The sequence below is a fragment of the Alexandromys fortis genome, unplaced genomic scaffold, assembly GCF_014885135.2.
Source record: "Alexandromys fortis isolate MF-2015 unplaced genomic scaffold, M_Fortis_MF-2015_v1.1 scaffold_243, whole genome shotgun sequence".
In the NCBI taxonomy this organism is placed as follows: Eukaryota; Metazoa; Chordata; class Mammalia; order Rodentia; family Cricetidae; genus Alexandromys; species Alexandromys fortis.
Window position 1 is genome coordinate 225,760 of NW_026068121.1, and position 7,521 is coordinate 233,280.

At 47.7% G+C, this 7,521-nt stretch overlaps 1 protein-coding gene across 1 annotated transcript in view; it reads right to left on the reverse strand.

The window, feature by feature from the left end:
* LOC126490337 (putative zinc finger protein 833) overlaps positions 1-6,561 on the reverse strand; it is a 25,569-nt gene extending 19,008 nt beyond the window's left edge. Inside the window, exon 1 of the mRNA XM_050125200.1 lies at positions 6,404-6,561. The gene's annotated coding sequence lies outside the window, so the exon portion shown is untranslated. The remainder of the gene's footprint in view (positions 1-6,403) is intronic.
* Positions 6,562-7,521: the final 960 nt, after the last annotated feature.

Consider the following 7,521-nt stretch of genomic DNA (forward strand, 5'->3'; position numbering starts at 1 on the left):
AGGCCGAAGATGGATGCCCCAATGGTACAAAGGAACTTTGGGTGACTGTCCAGGCAGCGAGATGTCTCTGTCATTTCTAGAGTTTTCTTATTTCTTGTTTACTTAGGTAGTATTATATCCTTCTGGAGTCTTTGATGGAGTTGAGGAATAGATAGTTATAGTTTTCCTTAGTTATGATAAAAGATAAAATAGATATATTGTAACTGTAATTCTTGCTTGATAACTGTTTTGCTATATGTAATTTTACTATGTTAAAATGAAAGCCTTTCTTTTTTGTTTAAATAGAAAAAGGGGAAATGATGTGGGAGTGATTTCTTATTAATAAAGAAACTGCCTAAGCCCCTCGATAGGCCAACCCTTAGGTGGGTGGAGTAAACAGAACAGGATGCTGGAAAAAAGAAGCTGAGTGAGGAGTCGCCATGATTCTCCCACTCCAGACAGACGCAGGTTAAGATCCTCCCTGGTAAGCCACCTCGTGGGCTACACAGAATATTAGATATGGGTTAGATTAATATGTAAGAGCTAGCCAATAAGAGGCTACAGATAAAGGGCCAGGCAGTGTTTAAAACAATACAGTTTCCATGTAATTATTTCGGGCATAAGCTAGCCATGTGGGCGGCCGGGTGCCGGGAACGCAGCCCTGCCGCTCCTAAATCAACACAGGGGCAAAGAGGAGGCCATACTTTGGCCTCTCCAGACCCAGAGCAGCCCAAAGGTGGCGGAGGACATGCCACCAGTGCAAGTGCAGGAATATAATATTTACAAACTCTAAAAATCTCTGTATTAGTTTCTTCTCCACTTTAGCTTGTCTAACTATCAAAATACATCCAAGCGACTGTTCAGATAGTTGAATACTATCTTTGTATATTTACAAATATTTGTAGTTTTACTCCCAATATTTGACCTCACCTTTCTCTTTCCTTTTTTATTATCTACTATTTATTTCTGAGCTCTCATTACAAACCTCTCCACCTGTGTTGCAATTTTCTTCCAGAGTCCCTTACGTACTCCCTTGTACATCTGGCCACACTTCTGTGCATTTCGGGGTTCACTGGTCAGCCCCATGTTGCAGCACCATAAGTCGGGGACCAGCCTCAACAAAAATACCACTAGCCAGGGTAGAGGCATTGGGATTTAGAAATATTCGTAAAGAATACAAAGACGTGAAAATAATAAGACAGAAAAACATACAATAGTATCAGGAGGGAGTTCCTGTGAATACTGAAAATTGCCCACATTTAATTTCCAAATGTTAAAATACCTGACCCCAAAATGTAGGAGTAAGACCAAAAAAAAACACATTAACATGATACAAGGAAATGAACAAACCAATTGAAGGTCCATAGTTAAACATTGTGTTGCTAGAACAAAACATTCTGAGACAAACCACTCCCTAGGTAGAATCCAATGTCATTTCCTTAAAGGAACTAAAGATTAGTTGGATCCTTAGACTTTTGTTTGAGGTAGAAACATTATTCCTAGAGTGCAAGGTCTAGTTATTAGCTACACCTGTTGACAACAACATTGAGAGGGCAGAACTCTCCCGGTCGATAACTAGGTGGGACCTTTGTTTGAGGTAGAAACACAATAACCTTGAAGGAATAGAGGCAAGTTCCAACTCTCTGACCTTTGGTCAATGTGGAAATAGGCTCACACAAGGCCACACCTCCTATTAATGCCACTCCCTATGGGCCAAGCATTCAAGCACATGGGTCTATGGGGCCATTCCTATTTAAGCCACCACACCAGAGCACTCTTTGATCAGTTACTACCTAATGCTTCTGAGGGGTCTGACCCTCCACTCCCCAAAGGATGTAAATTAGAAAGTCGCTCGTTCTTTCTTCCCCAGAGGTTATTTCTGGTTAAAGTGCCTTCTCTTTGGACACACAGAAGTGGTCAGATGTGGATACTGACAGAGTGTCCAGGAACCATGTGACACACTACTGTCTGTTCGGGTGTATGACAATGTGATGGCCAGTTTCTATCAGTTTTGTTTCCCTGTGTTGACCAGTGGCTTTCTCATGTGTGAAACCCTTCTCACCCAGTTAGAAAACTGTGTTCTCTCCTGTTGGGGACACACATCCTTTTGGCTCTGCAAGGTCGGGAGGGGGAGAAAGAAGGTGGAGGAAGTCTTCCACCTGACCTACTCTAGGAATGTAAGGTCTTGCTTATTTTGTTGCTTGACTCCTGCTTACACTGAGGGTTGGTCCCTGTATGGAGGCACAGAGGTGCCAGGTCTCTCCCCCATGTCCCAACTCCCCTGTCATCTAAGAGAATGAACAGTTCCCCTAGGTGAGAATCCCCTCCATTTTGTGCCTGCTCTAAGCAGTCTTGAAGAGAGGGAAGTTCTCCTGGTCTCTGCCCAAAAGAAAAGAAAAAGTTCCACTACTTTCTCTTTCACAGATTGTCTCCTTTTCAAGGAGTGATCTGTAAAATCCAACATTTTCTCAAAAAAGTAAAAACACTACCCCTGGACTTGGCAAGGTATAAAACTCTAGGGTAACTCTGAAGCCATTTCTGACAACTCTGAGGCCATTTCTGAGGCCTCTCAGCCTTAGTGCTTTCCCCTCCCCTGGGACATAACAACTACACATGCACGTACTGGAATATTGGGGACTCCCTATCTCCCTGTGTCCTTGTGGATATTCTCCAAATAGAGCTCCACTCCTGGAATTAGGACAAGATAACTCACAGATGTCCACAGATGTCCCAGGACTCAGTCCTGGGAAAGGGGCCAAAGTAACCCTCAGATGTTCCCTCTTACCTCATCTGATCTGGCAACCGCCCTCCAGCCCTGGCTCAAACCAATTATTGTTAATAGCCCTTTGAATAAGCCAATCCAAATAGTTAAAGAACAACCCCTGAGGTTCCCCCTCCCTTGTTTCTATAGCTTTTTACTTTAAAAGTAGCCTTACCAGCTATTCGGGGTCTTTTTGGCTTCTTGAATGCTGAAAGGCCCTGTCACGACAGAATTAATTAAATCCTCTTGCTTTTACATCAACTGTGGTGTGAGAGTGGTCTCTTGGGGCGACTCCTCCTCAGTGATTGGACTTCAGGGTCCATCATTTGGTGCATTGGCTGAGAAAGCGTGGCCCCCAGACCCACCCAGTTGGAGGTAAGAAAGAACGAGTTCGCTTTTATGTCTGTCTGTTTATTGTGTTTCTGTTTCTGTGTAATTTTGAGTCAGTAATTTGAAAATTGTACCTGCACAGAGCTAGTATTGGAACAGGACCAAGGGGGGGGGAGCAGACGTGTTCTGAGACCCCCTTGTCCCAGCCTGGGGGAAGGACACCTCACAGGCATTTTTGAAGAAGGGGCGACCAGGTCGCCCTAGTCCCAGGGAGGCGTGATCTGCCTTCATCTGTATTTTCAGTTTTGCACTGCATGGCTTCTGGTCTTGAGTCTGTGTCTGTCTTTTTGTATTTTTGTTCTTGTGTATCAGTTTGTCTTTGATAAAATGGGACGACAAATAACTACCCCTTTCACCCTGACTTCAGACCATTGGAAGGAGGTTGAGGATCGAGCTCATAATCAATCTGTGGAAATTCGAAAGAAACACTCGCAGACGTTCTGTTCCTCGGAATGGCCCACTTTTGAGGTGGGCTGGCCCTGGGACAGGACACTTAACTTGGATACTATCTTACAAGTCAAGGAAAAAGTCTTCCAAATCAGCCCTCATGGCCAACCAGACCAGGTCCACTATATCGTTACCTGGGAGAGCTCGTCTAGAGACCCCCCACCATGGGTCAAGCCATTTGCCCCACCTGTAGGAACTCAGAGCCCAGTACTGTCCCCAGCCCTGTCGGCACCTCCTCCTCCTCCAAGCCCTCTGTCTACCCTCCTTCCTGTGCAGGAGCAAAGGAAGCCCAGCACCCAGGTACCTCCAGTTCTTCCTGATACTCAGAATGACCTTCTCCTGGACCCCCTTCCACTCCCTCCACCTCCTCCTTATCCCCATCTTCCTCCTCCTCTTGGCCTCCACCTCCTCCTTTTCCTCATCTTCCTCCTCCTGCCCTGGAGGAAGCACTTCCTGCACCCATTCCAGAGGAATCCACTCAGGCCCCTAGCCCCTATACAACTGAAACCACTCCTAAAAACTCCAGCTCTCCACTCTTGGGCCTGCTGCGACCGCACCAAGACAGGGGAGGAATGTCCACAGGTCATTTGACCTGGCTCTCAGCCAAGATGGTGGTAAGGTCACCTGACCCCAGTCAACTTGGTGGCAGCCACGTGTTGTATGAAAAAGCCACAATTTTTGAGCTGTAAGGATTTTAAGCTTAATGAGAGGGTCCTAAAGGTGTGATCTGCCCTGTCGCTGAGCCACCATGCCACAACACAAGCCACAGAGGGGAGCAAAAGGCTGGAACCGAAAAAACTGCACCATGCCATGGCTGGAATTGAAAAAAAAAAGCCAGGGAGCTGACATGGGTGGTTGCTATCCATAGCCAGAATTGTGAAAACCCATGAAACAGCGGCACCCAAAGCCTATAACGAGAATGTCTTCCTGTTCAGGCAGGATGCAGATTGGCGTGAACATTCAGGACTTGTGGACGAGCGTCCTCTGACCACGAGTGGAGTGCTATGGCCTAGCTGGATCTGGTTGGGTGACTCAGAAACCAGAGAGGCTGGGGCCGCTCTGAGCGGCATTATAACAAGGGAAGAAAAAGAAAAGAGAAGAAATGAAAAAAAAAAAGATGAAGAAACTGGGAGACCCTGGGCCTCCAGTCGAACGCACTGCACGGGGAGTGTACAGTGCTAAAACGCAGGCTGGCTAACCCCAGATCAGTCCAAACAAGATTCCGGCCAAGGGAAGCAACCATAGCAGAACAGAGGGAAACTCACCAATTGAAGCCGAGAAGCTGGTTCAGGATCCTGACCCTGGGAGAGGAGTTCCAGGCAGGAGCACCTATCCAAGTCACACGGCACCAATTGTTAAAAATGCTGTAAGATCCCTGGCGGGAATAGGCAGCTGGCCCACAGAGCAGCTAGTCCCAGACAGAGACGGCTGCCAGTTCCAAGCAGTGGCTCCCTGACGGGAGAGTCACCAGTGCTGGGCTGGTCCCAACAGGCTGGTCCCAGCGAGCCAGGGGTGTGAGCAGGCGGTGGGTAGAAGACACACGGGCAGACAAATCGTACAGAATAGAATTGTATATTTATTTCTTAGAGGGGAGAAAGACTGGGGAAAGAAGAGAAAGGAGAGAGACAGAGAAGGGAGCAGGAGAGAAAAGCGTGTGCCAAGAAGGAACAGTGAGAATCAAGATGACGAGAGGGGGGCAGGGGCTTCTGGGAGTGGGCTTGGCTTGTCTCTTAAAGAGACGAAAACCACAACAGTGGAGCTGTGCACATTTGTCCTTGGAGAGGTGGGGTCCCGCTGGGAATTGTGTCCGCTGGAGGAGGAGCAGGACTAACCTTGAGTAGAAAGCAACCATGTGGCTTGCTGTCATCTTGACTATTATGTCAATATTGTATTATGAAAATAGAGAATATGAACTATAGATACAGCAATAGTCCAATAAAAAGGCTAACAATTCATGCTACCAACAACTGAAATCGAATGAGAAAAGGTCACCATGTGTGAAAAACGGTCAACACATTACTGAATAAACAGTGCACAGTGACACCACCTGACTTCTAACTTTGAATGAACTGCAATAAATATGTACTGAACTCGGAGGTGGTGGCACACACCTCTAATCCCAGCACTTGGGAGTTTGAGGCCAATCTGGCCTACAGAGTGAGTTCCAGGACAGGCAGGGCTACAAATAAAAACCCTGTCTCAAAAGACTGTACCAACTGGGGAAGAATTGAGAGATCACCAGAGCATGAGTGCAAACTTAGAAATAAAAATTAATTTATTTATAATTTTTATTTATAAATAAAAATAACAATATAATCAATTTTGACACGAGTCCAGGAAACCCAGTAAGTGGGGCCTTACTGACACTTGTGACTGGACCACCCTGGCCTCTCCACGCAGATGTGCTCATGACACAGACTTTACACCCTGCCCAGAATTAACTGCAGACGGATCCTACACATGAATGTTCAGTGCCAAGTGCAGAACTTCTAGAAGACACTAGAAAAACCAGATCTCTGAGCGTTAACAAGTCGGCTTTCCCTGGGGGGAGGAGGGGAGCACGCACTAAAAAACAGCGCACTTGCGCTCCCTGCATAGTGCCAAGGCTCGGCACAAGAGCTACAGGAACCCCAGCACTGCGCATGCGTATCCAGCAAAGCGCGGTCATTCAGAGGTCCTGCTGCAGCTGGGAGTCGCAGGGACCTCGGGGAACCAAACTTGGAATCACTCCGGCCACCGCGTCCTCCGCCGGTTCCCACAGTCCCGGGAGGACCCCACACCGGATCCCGCGGCTCCACCCGCGTGGGCACGGCGGCCCTCGCTCACCATAGCGGGTTCCGAGCTCGCCCTGCTCTCCTCACAGCTCCGGGCAGCGGTCACAACGGAGAAAGGAGAATACGGAACCACAGAAATTCCCTCTAGCCTGGGTCCACTGGAGCCTGCAGCACGGTGAACGGGAAGCACCCGCCCCGTTCTGACTAGCCGTCAGTCTGGAGTCCCTGATTGGCTAGTGACTCTGAGTGACGGGGCTGCTCGATTAGAAACAGGACAGAGCTTCCCAGCCCTGGCTTCCATCCCAGGCCTGCAGACATTGGCATTGCAGTAGAACTTGCACCTGGAGTGCAAAGTCAACCCTGCATTATTCTTGCACTCACTAAGCAATCTCCACCCGGGCACAGGGTTCCAACCATATGGAGATCATTAAAAAACGTGCAGCGGAGATCCCTCTGCCTCAGCTGAAAGGGCGCCCAGTCCACCCAGGTCATATTTAAACCACCTGATTAATATTCATCAGGCACCAGGAATTTCAATGAGGCACACGTAGGAGTGCCCACATCTATCTCAGCTGCACATTGGTAACTGAAACTCATCACTTGCCCCAGCTTTCTGTGGAGGCACGGGCCTATCAAGCCAGCACTTGGAAGGGGGAAATGGGAGAATCTCTGTAGTTCAAGGCCACCTTGGTCTACACAGTAACAAGTTCCAGGAAGCAGAGGCTACACAAAGAAACCCTGTCTGGGGAGGAAAGAAGGAGGGAGTGGTTAACACTGACCGTCTAGGTGACTCAGTGAGTAAAGACACTTGAAACCAATCCCGAGGGCCTGCAGTAGATACCCAGGAGAGAACACAGCCCTCCAATGTGTCCTCTGAACTTCACACGTGTGCTGACACATCTCAATGTCCCAAATTCAGAATTTTCAAAATAGTAAAAATAATGAGAAAAAAAAAGCACCCTTACTAAAACATCCAACAGATTAGCTACACCATTGACCACAAAAGAACGCCTTTGCCACGCTGCCAAGATGACAATGGGGAGCAAAGCATCCACAGTTAAGCTTCCTACCAAGCTACCCAGTTATCTCTGCACAGCTCCCTTAGGAGAAAACAGGAAGAAATGAGGAGTTGCCATGGAAATTCTTCTCTCTTAGGCACTTTATTTTGGG